Source organism: Phacochoerus africanus, chromosome 3 (assembly GCF_016906955.1).
Source record: "Phacochoerus africanus isolate WHEZ1 chromosome 3, ROS_Pafr_v1, whole genome shotgun sequence".
NCBI lineage: Eukaryota > Metazoa > Chordata > Mammalia > Artiodactyla > Suidae > Phacochoerus > Phacochoerus africanus.
Window position 1 is genome coordinate 182,068,971 of NC_062546.1, and position 16,500 is coordinate 182,085,470.

Below are 16,500 nucleotides of genomic sequence, written 5' to 3' on the forward strand. Positions count from 1 at the left end.
TTGTGAACCATGGCATTATTGATATTAGGGGCCAGGCAATATCATAAACCCCAGGGTGGGGATGGGGTTACCCTGTGTACTGTAAGATGTTAATCAGCATCCCTGGACTCTACTGAGTGCCAGTTGGTAGGTGTCCCAGTTATGACAATCAAAAATGTCTCTAGATGTTGCCAACTGTCCTCTGGGAGGCAAAATCACCCTGGCTGAGAATCAGCTGTGAACACGAACTGCAAAATTACATGGCTGAAGGCAAGGAGTTCACTACATGTGTCTGTGCATGACATGAGAAGGACCTGAAATGAGGGATTTGTGGAGAGGTTTAAGTCATCTTCAATTAGATGGGATTGGAGAGAAGAGAGATGGAGAATAGAATAATGAGCTCTTGTAATTCCATGGAGTATGAAATCTTTTACTGAAGTGAAAAAGTATAACAAAGATTAAGTTTGATGGAAAGGTGAACTTGGCTTTGAATATGCTGACTTATGGTATCTATAAAATATCCAAATAGAGATGTTCTGTGGATAGTTAAAAATAAAGACAGCTTTTATCACCTCCAACTGATCTCCAAATGCAGCCCTAGTCAATCCATTTAAAGACATAGCCCAGTTTTGTTTTTATTTTTGCTTTTCTCCTGATTTTATGAAGAATCAAGGACATTGAAGTCCAGCTACACTAACCTATTTATTTTCAGTTCTTCTGCCTAGTGTACTTTGATCTCACTCTTCTCGTTTCCTCTCTCCCTCAAGTTTTACAGCACAGCCTGGCCCCTCAAATCCTTAACTCAAGGGTCACATTCCTAGTGAGACTCTTCTTGACCAGGCTGTTTACATTTTTAACACTCTCTGCTAGATATTCCTTGTCTATAGTTGGTTTTTTTGTTCGTTTGGTTGGTTGTTTTGTTTTTTGGGTTTTTTTTTTTTTTTTTTTGCTTTTTAGAGAAGCACCCATGGCAGGGCTGTGCCTGTGGCATACAGTTTTTTCTTCTCCATAGATCCTATTCACATTTAATGTGCCACATATTTTTCTGATGTATTTAATTTATTGTCTGATTCGCTCCAGAAGTATGCAAGTTCCATAAGTCCAGGACTCTGTTTTGTTCATTCCTGTTTATCACCGCTTAAATCAGTACCTAATACCTAGTGGGCTCAATCAATATTTCTTTGATGAATCAAGTAATAGGTTTCCTCCTGGTCCAGTCAGATTTTCCTAGGTTCAAACTCTTGCTTAGACTTAGGACACAAACTAGAAAACCACAGGATACTCATGTTTACTTGTTTTTCATGGTCTCAGAGATACAATTTTGTGCTTAATACCAGCTTAACTCACTGACACTGCCAGCCTTCATTCTTTTTAACATACCAGTACTTGTGTTCAAAACACGTAACAACTTTTTTTTATCATATATAAATTTCATATGTCTCAGTGTGAGCTCCAAGAACTCTTCAGAATTTTTACACATTATTAACCTCATCATAAATTCACCATATTCCCCCTAGTGAAATAAGTTAATTTCTATTTTGTGCTCTGACATTGTACTGTTTTCAATACTAGCAATGGCCTCCCACTTTCTCTCCACTAATATCTCTTCATAATCTTCACGTATTTAAAATGTCACTGTTTCTAGAAAGCTGCATTCACTTAACAGATCTATCCTCGAGTTGCCTTCCTAGAAGAAACCTTCTCTATTACCACAGGTTTGGGTTGGGTGGTCGATCCATACTGTAAACAGCCCTTCACTTACTTCTAGCCTTTAACTCTGTACCGTACTTGCTTGATTACTCCTCTCTCCAACAATTAAGTCTAAGCTTCTTTTGAGCTTATATCTATTGTGCCTCTTGATCCTAGTCCCACACTAGGGATATAGCACAGTTTGGTAAATATTTGTTCTTTGTATACATCAGTTGCCTTCATCTATTTCTATTTATTCTCCTGCCTTGTAAAAGAACACCTGCTTGCTCAATTTGTTCTTTGCTAATAACATATTTGTTGTTATTCTGATATAGTACTCTTAGTTCTTTCAGAGTGTTCCACCTCCATAACAGACCATGCTCTTTATGCTGGAAGTGAGACTTCTTGGGCTTCCATTTCCCAAAGCATCTAGGTCAAGATGTGCAAACTTTTCCCTTGTTAAGAGTTTAAGAACTTGAGTACTTGGGTCATATTGGCTAGATTTGAATCCTAGATCTATATTTTGCTAACAAAATGCCTTTGGGGAAATTGTATAATATTTTAAGCTTCAGTTTTCTCATCTGAATAATCTGATGGTATACTTAACCATAGAAATGAAGGATTAAATAAGATAATAAATGTAAATCACTGCGAACAAGTGATTGTGATTATGTAGTTCCGTGTTGTATAGTCTAGATGCTAAGCAATTGTTTGAGATGTCCAGCTCCTGTCTTCCTAGGGCATGATTGGTGATTCAAGTTATTAATGCCTAACAGATTGATGGGAGCATAGGGAAGAAGTATTTATTGCCAGCAGCAATCTTATCTACAACATTTCAGAGCTTTATATTCTTTCCTTATTTAGCCTCACACTCCTTGAGCATTCCCAATGTTTATCTTCTCTTTCCATTCTAATTCCATAATCTCTTTGGCTTATTCATGCCATTAAGGTGCCAAGAAAATAGTGTAATGAGCTAATGTTTAATGCTGCACAAGCCTGTCCTGAGAGACACACTAATGTATTAGTACTAAAAATGTTTGAAATACTAATTTTCCTTCTAATGAGCCTAAACATTTTATTGTAGTTATACCTAATACCAAGTTGCAGGTCATTACCTTCACATATTGAAAGCAGCTGATGTTTCAAGGGCTTAATGTTTCTGCCATTTGCTTGATGACCCCTCTCTCTTGCCTATTTAACATAGTAGATATTTAGAAAATGAAAAGTAGATCACGTGACAGATATTTCTGTATGATGATTTATTTTAATTATTTATTCAAAAATATGTGTCTGATGATAACAATTAATAGATGCTAATTCCAGGAATTAGGAACTTTGAAAATGTGAAAAGGAATGATAAAATAGAATAAATCATCCTATCACATAAAGATAATGATGTCTTATTTAGTTCCCACCAATCTTATTTTCAGCATATGCATTTTTATATATGTATAAGTGTAAACAATTTTGTTTGCTGCTACTTTCATTGGACTACATATGTATGTTTCCTCTTATATTAATGATCTTTGGAAATCAGAGTTCCCGTCATGGCTCAGCAGAAACAAATCTGACTAGCATCTATGAGGATGCGGGTTCGATCCCTGGCCTTTCTCAGTGGGTTAAGGATCCAGTGTTGCCATGAGCTGTGGTGTAGGTTGCAGACATGACTTTGTTCTGACGTTGCTATGGCCAGCAGATATAGCTCCAATTCGACCCCTAGCCTGGGAACATCCATATGCTGTGGGTGTAGCCCTAAAAAGGCAGGAAAAAAAAAGGGGGGGGGAATGACACTATAATAGTTAAAGTAATAATTTAGTTATGTAATTGTATGTTACTATTATATCTCTATATAAAAATATGTATATATACATGTGTATCTGTGTGTCCATCTTTCTAATAAACAATTATTTTTTCTTATATTTCTACTATCTCATAAGTAATATTGTGAGAATTATGTTTGTGACAAATATTGATCCAAGTTATGGACTTGTTTAAATATATCCTAATGGGAGAATATATTCAACTAAACATTTGTGATATATTACACCATATTATATATATTGGGTAAAGTCTCAGACCTTGGGAATTCCCATTGTGGCTCACTGGAAATGAATCTGACTAGTATCCATGAGGATGTGGGTTCAATCCTTAGCCTCCTTCAGTGGGTTAAGGATCCAGTATTGCCATGAACTGTGGTATAGGTCACAGACAAGGCTCAGATCTGGCACTGCTGTGCTCTGGCTATGGTGTAGGCCAGCAGCTACAGGTCTGATTCGACCCCTAGCTTAGGAACCTCCATATGCCATGTGTGCATTCTGTACAGTAGCAAAAAAATTGTATTGAGAAAATAACTATTTTAAAAAATAACTAAAAATAAAAAAATAAAAAATAAAAAAAATCTCAGAACTTGAAGTCAATCCGACCTATGCTTGAATCCTCACATAAAATCATTCTACCTAGATAATTTTAGAAAAATTACTTGATCTGAATGAGCTCTAGTAATAGATTTCTTCAATTAAATTTCTTTTCTTATATTAATATTACTTTAACCAGCTTCCTGTTAATTAATATTTAATAATTAAAATAATTTATTTTCACTCTGAGTAGTTTATTTTTGTCATTGTTCTTGTTTTAATGTTTCCTTTGTAATTTACAGAAGATGGTATTCTTTCTTTTTATCCTAAACATTTTTGTTGCCTACTACGTTTATTTTTAAGTATAGCTGGTTTTTGTGTGTATGCATAATCATTTATATAGTTAGTCATATTATTACTATCACAATTTATTGTGATTTCCATTATTTTTTCTTCAATTTTGAAAAATTTATTTCCTGTTTTGTTTTTCTTTTCCTTTTTTTTTTCAATTGAGACTAAGATTAAGATCTGATTGGATTAGGATAGTTACGTTAGGATTTGCTTTAGGCATTTTCTTTTTTTTCTTTTGGCTGCCCTGCAGCATATGGAGTTCCTAGGCCAGGGATCAGATCTGAGCAACAGTTGCAACCTACACTGCAGCTGCAGCAACACCAGATCCTTAACCCATTGTGTGAGGCTGGGGATTGAACCTGGTCCCAGAGTTCCAGAGATGCCCCCAATCCCTTTGTGCCACAGCAGGAACTTCAGAATTTTGTTTTTTATATGAAACAATTTACTAATTTTGATTAAGGAGTTCCCATCGTGGCGCAGTGGTTAACGAATCTGACTAGGAACCATGAAGTTGCAGGTTCGGTCCCTGCAGTTGTTCAGTGGGTTAACGATCTGGTGTTGCCGTGAGCTGTGGTGTAGGTTGCAGACGCGGCTCAGATCCCACGTTGCTGTGGCTCTGGCATAGGCTGGTGGCTACGGCTCCGATCCGACCCCTAGCCTGGGAACCTCCATATGCCACGGAAGTGGCCCAAGAAATGGCAAAAAGACAAAAAAATAAATAAATAAATAAATAAATAATTTTGGTTAAAATGGCTTGATTTTTCAATATCTGTGCTGACCTTTATATCATCTGACAATGTAACTATTAATAATTACAATAAAATATAATTATTAATAATTCTTTCCATAAGATACTTAGAGTTGAACTTTTATAGTCTGAATATCTTAAAAAAGCACTTATACCAGAGTCATATTTTGTTAAGTAAACAAATTTAGTTTGAATTTCTTATTTTCCCATACAGTGTGGGTGTTAGTGTCCATTAGTTCTAATATCTAGTTTTGTTATCAATTTGTCTTTCTTTTATAAATATTCTATAATTTTTCTATTGTAAATAATTTTTCTTAGTCATAATCCTCCACACTTTCATTACATTGTTTCTAGATACATTTTAATTTTATGTATCATGCTCAATACTTGGAGTGTACTGTGATTTTTAATATATATCTTTCTTCAATTTTGGGTAAGTTTCAGCTCTTATACATTTAAATAATTCTCTTCTGCCTGTCTGCATTCTTTTATTTTTATAATAGTTACTAGACATAGAATGGAATACAGTGCTTTGTACTCCCACATGTCTCTTAATGGCCTGCATGCTTTCATCTTCTTATCTCTACAACTGCAATCTCTCTGAATATCCCAGTACACTCTTCCAATTCACTAACTCTCTTTTCAACTTTGTCTATTCTGAATTATTTCCTATCTACTGAGCCTTTTATTTTCAGTGATAACTATTTCAATTTTCTTATTTTTTACAAGTCATTTTAGACTGGTTTGTTTAATTTCTTTTTCTTTAATAAGTATTAGTTTTTCATTAACATCTTTGAGACTCATACTTATTTAAAAGTATTTTAATGCACTCAGATAAATTTATTTCCAACTATTGCCGTCTTTATTAACTTTAGATCTCTTTACCCATCATGAAAAAATATATACATAAAGCTTCTTTTTAGTAGAGTATGAGGAGAGGCCATTGCAGATTCTTAACCCATTGTGCCACAGCAGGAACTCCTGGAATTTAAATTTTAAAACATAATACTATTTATATTAGCACTCCTGAAAATGAAACTATATATATAGTTTTCATATGTATATATATATGTATGTCTGCATATATATATTTATATAAGATCTATATGAGGGAAACTATAAAATATTGATGAATTAAATAAAAGAAGAACTAAATTAATAAAGAGATACTCCATATTATGGATAGAAAGACTCAATTATGTCACACCTTTCACATAAATAACTCAAAATAAATCACAGACCTAAATACAAAACTGTAAAATGCCTATAAGGTAACATATAAGAAAACCCATGACTTAGGTTATGGCATGACCTAGGGTATGGCATTACCTTTTTTTGATACAATGCCAAAGGCATGATCCATGAAATATTAATTGATGAACTAGATTTCATTAAAGAATAAAACATGCTCTGAAAAAACAGTGTCAAAAGAATGGAAGAAAAGCCACTTACTGGGAGAAAGGAGTTACAAATATATAAGAGCTCTCAAAACTCAGCAACAAGAAAACAAATCCAATTTAAAAAAAAAAAAAGGATCAAAGACCTTAACAAACACCGCACTAAAGAAAATATACAGATGGCAAGTAAGCAAATGGAAAGATGCTTCACATCATATATAATGAAGAAAATGTAAATTAAAATAACAATGAGATACACCACATAGCAATTAGAATGGCCAAAATATGAAATACAAACAGACCAAATGGTTGTGAGGATATGGAAAAAGAGGAACTCTCATTTTTTGCTTAGTGGGAATGCCAAATGCTATGACCGCTTTGAAAGATTTCTTGGTGGGCTTTTAAAAAACTAAACATAATCTTACCACACTATCCAGCAATCATATTCCTTGGTACTTACCCAAAAAAATGAAAGCACAAAAACCTGCACACAAATGTTATAGCTGTTTTATTCATAATTGCCAAAACTTGGAAACAACCAATTTATACTTCAGTAGGTATATGGATAAATAAACTGTAATATAAACAGACAATAAAATATGATTCAGCTCTAAAAAAAAAAAAAAACTGAATGAATCTTCCAAAGTAATTGAATAGGAATACTCCAAACTCACCTCCTCCATGGGCAGAAAATTACAACTACCTAGAGATTATCTATCTATGAAAATGACCAGAGGACTAGTATAAAACATTATTAATGACTAAAGATAAAAAGAAGAAGCCACAATCAGACAGGTCTGAGGCGCAGAGACACAATATAGTCAAAACCCAATACCCCAGTTAGCAACCCACAAATGGGAGCAATATCACAATCATAGAGATCCTCTCTGACAAATGACAAATCACAAAGATCTCTCTCTTTAACACTGGGCTCTCAGTCTAGGGTTCTGCACCAATAAGATGAGTCCACAGAATGTCTGGCATTGAAAATCAGTGAGGTTCATGTACCATTATTTGCAATAGCTATGCATGGAGACAACCTAAGTGTCCATGGAGAGGTCAGTGGATAAGGAATATGTCACACACACACACAAACAAACACACACACACACACACACACACAATGGAATATTACTCATCCACAAAAAAATCTTGTCTTGCCATTTGCAACAGCATGGAGAGATGTAGAGTGTATTATACTAAGTGAAATAAGTCAGACATAGAAAGATAAGTACAGTATGATCTCACTTATATGTGGAATGTAAAAAACAAACAAAGCAAAATGAAAACAGACTCATAGATACAGAAAACATATAGGTAATTTGCAGAGGGAAGGGAGTTGTAGGGGTTAGGCCAAATAGATGAAGGGAGCTAGTGGTACAGACTTCCAATTATAAAACAAATAAGCCATAGGTATGTGATATACAGCATAAGTAATATGATCAGTTAATATTGTAATACTTTCTATGGAGACAGATTGTTACTCAACTTATCATGATGATCATTTCATAATGTGTATAAATGTAAAATCACATTGTAGTTCACCAGAAATTAACATAATATTGTGCTTCAACTATATTTCAGTTTTTAAAAAAAGAAATGAGCTATCAAGATATGAAAAGACATGACAGGAACTTAAATGCATATTATGAAGTGAAAGAAGCCAATCTGAAATGGCTACGTACTGTATGATTCCATCTATATGACATTCTGGAAAAGGCAAACTATGGAGACAGTAAAATGATGAGTGATTGCCAGGGATTGGGCAGGGTGTGGTGTGGGGGAATGGATGAGTACAGAGGATATTTAGGGCAGGAAAAATACTCTTTATGATACCATAGTGATGGATGTATGTCATTATATATTTGTCTAAACTCAATGAAAAGCAACAAGAGTGAATCATAATATAAGTTATGGACTTAGGGTGATTATGATGTGTCAATGTAGGCTCATCAATCATTAACATGTGCAACTCTGGTGCAGCATGTTATAAATAGGGGAGGTTATGTGTGTGCAGAGACAGGTTTTAAGTAGATAATATTGTACTTTCCCTTTAATTTTGCTGTGAATTTAAAACTGTCTCCAAAAAATATAGGGTAGCTTTTTATAAACATATCTCCTTATTCAATTGTTATAAATATGTGTTGCATAGTTTTAATCTGCAGAACCACCAGGGTTTAGCATAAACTTTTCCGTGTCTTACATTGTTTCTTTAATTGTTACTTTTGTGGTTTCATAATAATTCATCTAGGGTATTTATTTATTCACACAGCAATTATTTATTGAACATTTACAATGCACTATTCAAGGTCATGGGAATGCACTGCTAAGCAAAAGTACTTACACTTACCGAGTTTACATCATTCTCATGTGCATAGTTGATATATAATCAATCATTGAATTTTTTATTATGCTGTATAACTCTTTGAGAACATTATATATGTCCTATTAGTCAGCCTTGAAGAAGCTTTGCAGCAGAAGTAATGCCTTGGATATAACAATATTTTGCTTATTTAGATGTTCTGTATATTGGCTTTCGAAAATAAGATGGGAAAAATAAAGATATCTATAAATATATATACATGCATGTTACATATGTATATATATGTCATACATATGTATGTGTGCACATGTACACATATATGTAGCATTTATAGAACATTAGTGAGTTGAATCAAGAAACTACTTTCAGCTGATTTAGCATATTCATCAGGATGAAAGTTCAAAGTACAATCAAATTGAACCTGTGTTTTCTATAATAAATCAAGATTCTCTTTATTTTTTCCTCTTATACAATATAAAGATATAAGGAATGTCATATAGAATATTTTATTACCCTATGAAATTTCTTATGCTACCTGAAAAATAGTATCTTAACCCCAAACTATGGCAATGCCCAAAAAATCTGTTTTTGAAAACTATACAAAGTCATAAATTATGTTTATGTGAAAGAATGCTATTGGTTTATGAAAATAGTCTTTTAATTCATTTAAATTCTAAATGACCTCATTAGCATCCCAGTTTTATCATTTTCATTCTTTGTTTTATAATATATAAATATACTTGGAAACTCTGCAGATACAAAGCAGTTATCTGCTTTTCCTTCTGCCACTGTTGGTATTCTTCGCACAAAAGATACCTCTGAGAGTTTTCTCTGTCCACAACAGTACAAGATTTTTTCTTCCATGTTAGATTATTACAAATTTCACTTGCTTCCATTTTTATGTATGCATAGTGCTAATTTAATTTTTTGATCATATCATTTTTTAAATTTTATAAAAATTTCAGAAGTTGCCTTAAAAATTTCAAAAGTTGACCACTTTTGTGATCCTTGATAAGTACTGCTAAATATTTCTCCAGTATATTTACAGCAGCCTAGATTAATCTGGTTTAGTTTCAAGTTGTTCTGCTCTAACTTATTAACTTCATGTCTGTATGGACTTTCTCAGTATAGGCTCTTTAACTTGGTGATGGGAAGGCTCAGGAGGTCAGTCAGGAGTTGTGACTATTCACATTCATCTCAGCTGTATCCTTTGTACATTTTGCTAAATTCCATTTGTTTTATTATTTGAGCCTGTGATCACAAAACACAAAACAAAACAAAACACAATTTTTTTTTTCTGAGCTTCAGCTCTTTTAACATGTCTACATATGGAAAAGAAATCCTTTAAAGTTACACACAGCCAACAGTGATTCCTCTCTTCCCCTTATATTCATTTATCCTATGATTTATTCAAGATCAAATGTCAAACATGTTGCAGGATCTAAACTAAGTCTGGGGATTCAGTGTCACAAAGACAGCCATTTGTCTGAGTCTGAACTTCTTTGAGAGCTTTCTATGCAACCATCTTTTTTTTTCTTTGTCTTTTTAGGGTTGCACCTGCAGCATATGGAAGTTCCCAGGCTAGGGATCAAATTGGAGTTGTAGCTGCCAGCCTATACCACAGCTCACAGCAACGCTGGGTCTTTAAACAACTGAGCAAGGCCAGGGGTCGAACACATGTCCTCATGGATGCTCGTCAGGTTCATTTCCACTGGGCCACAGTAGGAACTCCTATGCAACCATCTTTATTACCTTTCTCAGCATTAGTGCTAGTGCCAATAACATAACCAGAATTATGTTTTAGAGAGTTTCCCAAAACTCTTTTGAGTTTTTGCATTCTTTAAAATTGTCACAAGATTCCATTTCCTTCGGAAAAAAAAATTTTCTTTGGAATCTTACTTTTTTAGTTGCATACCTAACTATAGCTAGTCTTTGTTTTCTTACATAAGTTCTAACCACAATATTTACTTTTTCCCCAGGTTGTCGGTGAATCCCTTTTCTACACCCTCTATCCTCAGATCCTTCAAAACACAGACTGTGTGGTTTAGATAACTAATATTTTAGTATCTTCTTCTGCCCTATAGAAGAAGAATGGCAGATGGCCCTCCAGTTCACCCAAGATTGAGGGAGAAGTGACACAGAAATTGATATTCCAAGTTTTGCTTTCTGAATTCTCTACATCTTTCTCTCTTTCTTTTATCTAATTAATTCAGAACCATTAGTGTTAAAATTCATATTTACCCTAAGATTGCGATGGAAGTACTTGCACTAAAATAAAATTTCCTGGTAAAACCCTGTGAGGCATTCATCATCTATTGGTTTAACAATTTCTTTTTTTAGTTCTATTATGCTCCATCCACTATGATTAGTACTGAATTTGCCTTTCTAACTCAAAATATAGATACGAAGCATCTCTCAATTATCAAGCTTAGTTTTACCACTTTATAAATTGCTATATTTGTTTTACCATAATGTGTACTTTATCATGAATTTTAAGTCCTTGGGCAATGAAAAAGTCTGGCTAAATGATGTTAGGTATTCGAAGTTGTTTAAAATACTGTGTACTATTTATTAATAAGTCAGTTAGCAAAGTACTTGAGTCATTAAGACCCTTAATAAATATTGAGTATTATTATTTTAATATTATCAAACACATTGTATTATCAAACACATTGGTTATTTGACAGCAGTAAAAATTAAATGTAAAAGTATTAAAGCCATTAAAATACTAATTTTCACTCAAAATATGATGGACTGTTTTGTATTTTTAGTACATTTCCTCAAATTTTAATATTCAGTGGTATAAAGCACATTTTAAGATTGTCTTTGTTTTATAGAATCTAAACAAGGAAAGGACATAAAATCTGTAACCTGCCTTTGATGAGAAGTGCATCCAAATTAAATTCTGATTAAAATTTATTCTGTTCTTAAAGCTGAAAAAATATTCCATTCTGTCACTTTTGAAATACGTTTGAAAGCTCTTAGATCTAGAGAGAATTCTTTATAATTTATCACATTAATATTTCCAATAATCCTGAAAACTCTTCTTTTTTAAAAATTAAATTCACTGATTCCTCATAATTCTTACAATACATGTTTACATATTTGAAAACATTCCAAGTTCTCCTTTTTAAGTCATAAAAAAAGATTAAATATCCCACTTATTAGGTTGGGAAAAGTTATTGTATTGCTTTACCAGTGACAACAGTTATAGAATTTTAAAGCTAACGGCATCTGTCATGTTACTGATATGTTTAGGGAAAAAATAAAAAGTCCACTTGAACTATAGTACAATCTGCGTATTTTCTACAGTTATGATAGAAATCAAAGAGTAAATGAGAAAAAAAAAAGTTATGTGAGCTAGTTCAAAAAGAGAAAATTGTATATTAAGTTATCTTTAACATTTTAGAATATTTAAGAGAAAGTAATGCGAGGATGATTTTTGAGTAGATATTTAAAAAATTAAGCTGGATCTAAAAGGGAAACTGTATATCAAATTGGAAATAGTATAATGACTTTTCATAAACATTACACAGGAACCTGATATGGTCAGCACCCATATTCAGTTTGTCATTTAGACATCGACATTAAATGACAAAATGATGAGAATGAGTTACGAGTTGAGGATAGGAAAAGTACCTCTTACTCATCACCACATCCGTCTCTGACATGAGGTAGATGCCAAAGATACCTCCTGAGAGGCCTGCAAGAAGGCTGTAGACGGACTTTGAACTCAAAACTGATGCACCCTAACTGGTCTTCTATACTGAGAAAATATCTGTGCCGTTTCCATAACGCTTTTAAATCTACGCACTCCTCCTTTTGTTTTCCATTCCCTTTATCCAATTACTACCTTCCTTATCCCAGTACATGTTACAAAAATACCCCAAATATTTATAATAGTTTTTTCTAATAGACCACAAGAAGAACTGCTTCCTTGCCTTCAATTTAACCTTGCCCCAGTAATTCTACCCACTATGATGAAACTTCTTCTTTCCTGTCCATTTGTTTCCCTACCTGTCTTTTTAATTTAGTCTGAGTTGTATATTATTGAAACTAACTAAAAGCTTACAAAATGAGGTGCACTTTTAGTGCAATGTTTTTACATATACAGTTTTCATATGTAGATTGCATATATATGTGATGATGTGTATATATAGATTACATGACTGTGTATATTTATTATATCTTCTCATATAATTAAAAACATCAAAATGATTTCCTAAGAAAATCATGGACTTGGTAAATAGACTTGTGGCTGCCTTATTGATGGGAGGAGGAGAGAGTGGGAGGGATCGGGAGTTTGGGGTGATCAGACACAACTTGGAATAGATTTACAAGGAGATCCTGCTGAGTAGCATTGAGAACTATGTCTAGATACTCACATTGCAACAGAACAAAGGGTGGGGGAAAAAAAATGTATGAACGTAAGGATAACTTGATCCCCTTGCTGTACAGTAGGAAAAAAATGTTATAAAAAAAAAATAAAAAAAAATAAATGTTTTACATGGAAAGAAAAATAAAAGAAAATAAAGTATGACCAGATATATTCAGACAAAAAAAAATGATTTCCTGAAAAATCATCTTCCAAAACTGAGAATAGGATTCCCTTTTATATCCAAGACAAAGGTATAATGAATACATTTTAGTTTAGAGGAGTATATTCATGTGGATGTAATAAAATTGGAGCACAGATTCTTTTTTTGTCTGAGTTACTATATATATGTATAAATGCAGTATATATATATGTATATATATATTCTTTTTTTAATATTTTAAAGGGTTACATGATAGCATCCTGTGACGCCTGTGGAGTAGTAAAACTGTGGGATTTTCGGAAGCTCTTACCAATTGTGTCCATCGATGTAGGTCCAAGTCCTAGCAATGAGGTGAATTTCGACTCATCAGGTAGGATCTCTTTTGTTTAACATTTTTGACCAGACTAACAACTTTAATATTTGCCCTAAAACTATTTTCTATTTCCACTTTAGTTTTCTTTTCTTTCCTCCTATGTAAATTTCTGTTCTTAATATTATACTAGAATATATTATGCTATATTTATCATTATATATCATATCACATCATATAATGAAAGCATTACACTTATCACATATGTAAATGAAGAAATAGTAAAGGAGATAAATGTATGCTAATTTAGATTACTCAAGTATCTAGTACTGTTATGCAAAATTTGGAGTCTGCATCCCTTAGAATAACCATCCAATGTAAATAAATTGAGCTTTTTAAAGGCAAAATGGCTAAATGTAGGAAAAAGCAAAATTTTGGCAAAAATAAAAGTAGAGGAGTTCCCGTTGTGGCTCAGTGGTTAATGAATCCGACTAGGAACCATGAGATTGCGGGTTCGATCCCTGGCCTTGCTCAGGGGGCTAAGGATCTGGCGTTGCTGTGGCTCTGGCGTTGCTGTGGCTCTGGCGTAGGCTTGCGGCTACAGCTCCAATTAGACCCCTCGCCTGGGAACCTCCATATGCCACAGGAGTGGCCCTAGAAAAGGCAAAAAGAGCGAAAAAAAAAAAAGATTTTTTTAATAATAAAAATAAATAAATAAAAGTAGAATATTTTAATGAACTATTTTAGTTTATAATTATTTAGTAATAACCCATATTCTCTATATTTTATAATTAATTTTAAATATATACTCACTGTGTCCAACAATAAATATTTTAATTAGTAATATTTGTAATATTATTGTGTAGCATTATTCTGTGGTAATATAAAGATTATTAATGAGATAAAATATTTTATTCTTGCTAATGATGAGTAGGGTAACCACTTATGTTAATCACACAATGGTTCCACTTGTCCATTTAAAAGATTAAAATTACAGTTATGTCTATATCTTTAATGATGCTAAATAATGTATACCTGTTATTGGATAATATAACTTAGCCCTGTTATCATGATGCATTTTTTAAACTTTAAGTTTTGAGAATTTTAAAAATCTTTGATGCTTATTTGCAATAGCTCAAGGTGTAAAGATAATTTTAGATAAATTAAAATGAACTATATATAAAGGAAGTAATAATGTTATCCATATTGGAGTTCCTGTTGCTGCACAGTGGAAACAAATCCGACTGTGAACATGAGGTTACAGGTTCGATCCCTGGCCTTACTCAGTGGTTAAGGATCCGGCATTGCCATGAGCTGTGGTGTAGTTCCCGGATGCACTTCATATCTGATGTTGTTGTGGCTGTGGTGTAGGCTAACTGTAGCTCTGATTGGACCCCTAGCCTGTGAACCTCCATATGCTGCGGGTGTGGCCGTAAAAAGAAAAAAAATAAAACTAAAAAAGTCCATATTATTTCTGTAGTTCAGAAAACATGACTATTATGGGAGCAATTCTAGAGTCATAAGGTAATTGTGCATTTCATGGAATTGGTTTCATGATATTACCATCACATATCTGGAATTCAGAATATGTACATTTTTCTTCTTAACAAACTTTAAACTGTGCTCCCATTGAAGATTTGTATGTAAACCACACTGATAACAATGACTTCTTTAAAAATCTTTTAGTAGTGTTCTTGACATTAAGATATTTATGATCTGCTAGAATTCAAACAGAAAACTATAGAGAATAAAATATTCCAAATATGAAAATTTTATTTTATTATGCAAACACCCATTTCTATTTCAACTGTACTTTTTGAGATATAGAATATGCATTGACATAATAATTCCAAAGGAGATTTAATTTGGTTTTCATAAACATTTTCACATCTATAAATCCCTTTTTATTATCTTGAGGTAGCATCCAGGTATTCATGCTCTTCAGTTTTGAACTCTGAAATTTCAAAACTTTTGGCTATAGTTTCTAATGACAGAAGTTAAAAGGTCTTTTGAAATGCTGCACAACTAATACTAGATATATATTTTACTACAATAATTATTAAATATGTTGCCACTGCATTTTACTGTCCTTGTCATCCAGCCCAAAATTTCTTTTCTATGCATTGTCAGGCAATCCTTATTTTAAATAAATGTCAATTCCTGTCTTACTGTCATACAAGTCAATGTCATCTTAAAGCCCCTGATACAACAATTTTTTTTACCTCTATGACCGCTATATACTTGATAATACACTAATATTTTAAAAAAACTGTCAGAATCAAGGATGGAACAATGAAAAACATAAAAGCCAGAGTGAAAACCAGGGGTCCTGTTAATGAAAACATTTCATCAGTTTGAAGGGATATAATTTCAACTTGCTATTCCCATTCCTTTGACCATTTCTTCAAGGAGCATACTATAATTAATTGTAATTCTATGTGATTGAGAAATTAATATATTTTTCTCATTGAACAATGAGAAATCTGTGCTTCTGTTGAGAAGTTTTCAGTGACTCATCATTTAAAAAGTTTGGGATATATCAAAAGTTGAAGGAACTAGGGAGAGGAAACACAACATCTAATGAGGGTCTGAACAGAGAGATGAGAATAACAAGTAAAATACAAGAAATTATATTCATCTTAAGAGAGTAAAGAAAAGTGAAGTCAAGAGCAAAACAAGGAGTTTTCTTGTGGCACAGCTGGTTAAGGATCTGGCATTATCATTGCAGCGGCTTTGGGGAACTACTGCATGCCACAGGCAGGGCCAAAAGAAAAAGTGAAACAAAATTGAAATAAGGACAAGGGCACATAG

General features: G+C 33.1%; 1 long non-coding RNA gene across 1 annotated transcript in view; it reads left to right on the top strand.

The window, feature by feature from the left end:
• LOC125123514 (uncharacterized) overlaps positions 1 to 13,754 on the top strand; it is a 131,524-nt gene extending 117,770 nt beyond the window's left edge. Inside the window, exon 3 of the long non-coding RNA XR_007134084.1 lies at positions 13,623 to 13,754. This is a non-coding gene — a long non-coding RNA (uncharacterized LOC125123514). The remainder of the gene's footprint in view (positions 1 to 13,622) is intronic.
• The last annotated feature ends 2,746 nt before the right edge of the window (positions 13,755 to 16,500 follow it).